Consider the following 2838-nt stretch of genomic DNA (forward strand, 5'->3'; position numbering starts at 1 on the left):
TCTTTGATACATGTCTTGAATGAATAAAAAAAACAAAATTTTTCTGGAATTTTCTTAAAACTAAGACGCAAACTCGATACAAAGGCTCGATAATTAAGTAGTTAATATTAGAGAAGGTTACGTAATGTTCTTTCTAGTAGAAATACCCTGACTTAAGAAAGGTATTTTGCTGGAAGGGATGTTACACCTTTGAGTGGCCGAGCTGGGGGTATTTTTGTAAACATCTACCAAGGATACCCTAAGAGGGGTGTAGTTATGATATTTTCTGATTTTCTCCCTGGAGCGATCTTCCTTTTTCTTGGATTCTTTATCTTTGTCTCGGTAGGCGGAACCGAACCTCGAGGCTTCCCCAAGTCGTGAATTCTCCTCCACGTTGATGTACTTCTGCGCCCGTTCTTGTACTTCGTCCAGGGATGCAGGATATTTCTTAGATATAGATTGGCTAAAAGGTCCTTCTCGTAGGCCATTTATGAGGCCCATAATGGCAGCTTCTGTTGGTAGACTTTGTATGTCCATGCATGTTTTGTTGAATCTTTCCATGTAGTTACGAAGACTTTCCCGATCTCCTTGCTTGATCCCTAGTAGGCTGGGGGCATCTTTAGCCTTATCTTTTTGTATGGAAAATCTGGCCAGGAATTTTTTGGCCAGGTTGTCGAAGCTCGAGATGGACTTTGGAGGTAGGCTGTCAAACCATCTAATGGCTGTCTTGGTAAGAGTTGTTGGAAAGGCTTTGCAGTGAACTGCATCTGAGGCGTCAGTGAGGTACATTCAACTTCTGAAATTGTTGAGGTGATGGTTGGGTCTGAAGTGCCGTCGTACAGAGTCATATCCGGAAGTTTGAAGTCCTTTGGGATTTTGGTCTTCATGATTTCCCTGGTGAATGGATCTTGATCCTTGCGAGAGCTATCCTCTGGAGTGGATCGAGTAGCTTTGGTTTTGAGATCGGCTTCGAGTTTTAGAAGCTTATCTTCTAATTCCCGGCGTCGCCTTATCTCTCGATGTAGATCCTCTTCTTTTTCGCGTTGATGTTGGGCTTCTTTCTCGAGTTGCTTTAATCGATCTTGAAGCGCCTCTATGGCTCCTGCGTTTGGAGAATCCTTTTCGTTGTTAAGTTAAGGAGTATCCTTTGGTGTAGTATATAAATTTTTGTGCGGCATTCTATCCTCTAGATCTGAGACGTGGTCGTTGTGATGGTCGTCCGCCATGGTGATGGGATGACTTCTAGGTTCCCCGGCAACGGCGCCAATGTTCTGAGGGTTACCTGAAACTGGAGGTCGATCTCGGACGAGATCTTCTGTGCTGGTTGGAGCGGTTGTGTCCGACTTGTTGGACTTGGTGGTAGTGCTGATCCTTCGTCCCCGGAGTATGAGTTATACCTGGGTGTTCCAGTGTATTTATAATGGTGAGATGTGACCTTCTTTGGATAAGATAAGTTAGTTATCTTATCTTATCTTATCTTTTGTCGAGGTCAGCTTATCTTCCATGGAACCGCCCTTACCTCTATAGGCTTGGGCTGCCTTTGGATCGGGGTCATATTCCTTGAGTTGGGCCCTTCTTTGGGCTTTCCTGTCGATTTGGCCGAGTTCTTTACGAAGAAGTCGGTCCGCTTGACCTAAAGAGGCCGGTCGCTTTGCTACTGAACATTCCGGCTTGGACAGCTCGACCCAGGGTATGAACAGTGGGGCAACAGAGGCTTTGACAGATGGTACAAGAGGAGGGTCGAAATCATCATCATCATCAGGGTCATCATGGACAATCTTACCATCCTTTACAATGTTGTCCAAGCTAAAAAGGGAGAGGTCGAGCTCGGGTGCAAGAACTCGAACCTGATCCTTCAAATTCTCATAAGCAGCATTCACACTGCCTACAAGATGACCCTGGAGTTCGGCATAGTCTGCTGGAACAGATTCCAAACTCTCCCTAAGATCCATCATCCACCATAAGTTAAGACATAACTCTCCTTATGCTTCAGCGCCATATCCTCAGCCAACTTTGTAGAAGCCACAACAGCAGTAGCTCGAGTCTTCTCACCCTCCGACTCTTTTTCAAGCTTTGCCACTGATAAACCACTATTTTATGGTTTATATTATGTTTAATTGTGTGGCTTTATCATGATCCTTACCCACTTATTCATTAATTTAGCATGCATTTATATTTCCTTCCTGAAATTATTACATGGTTGAAAATTGCTTCCTAGAGATTTTTTTTTAATTATGCATTTTAGTTCTCCTTTATCCCATTCGATGCCGTGATCTGTGTGTTAAGTGTTTCAGGCTTTATAGGGCATGGATGAGTTGGAGATTGGAAAGGAAGCTAGCAAAAATGGAAGGAACACAAGAAATTGAGGAGATAATCAGCGAGAAGTGACGTGGCCGCATGGCTCACGCGTTCGTGCGAAAGAGGAGAAATCGCAGTGACGCGGCCGCATGGCTCACGCGACCGCGCGGAATGGAAAAGCACAAGTGACACGGAGGCGTGGACGACGCGAACCCGTGGCAGGAAAAAACGTGAATGACGTGTCCGCATGGATGACGCGATCGCGTGACGTGCGAGATCTGCATATTCCGCTGGGGCGATTTTGGGCCCTGTTTTGACCCAGTTCTCGGCTCAGAACAGCAGACTAAAGCCAGAGAACATGCAGAAACCAGAGACAACATTCATTCTACACAGTTTTAGTTTTAGATCTAGTTTTTACTCCTCCTCTAGGTTTTTCTCTCTACACATTCATAGTTTTTAGGATTTTATTTTTCTATCACTTTTTGCATTGGGATATTGAGAAGAGTTATTACCTCATCAAGACTTCGTCATTCTAGTTCATTTTCTTTACTTGGCTTTACT

The sequence above is a fragment of the Arachis stenosperma genome, chromosome 9, assembly GCF_014773155.1.
Source record: "Arachis stenosperma cultivar V10309 chromosome 9, arast.V10309.gnm1.PFL2, whole genome shotgun sequence".
In the NCBI taxonomy this organism is placed as follows: Eukaryota; Viridiplantae; Streptophyta; class Magnoliopsida; order Fabales; family Fabaceae; genus Arachis; species Arachis stenosperma.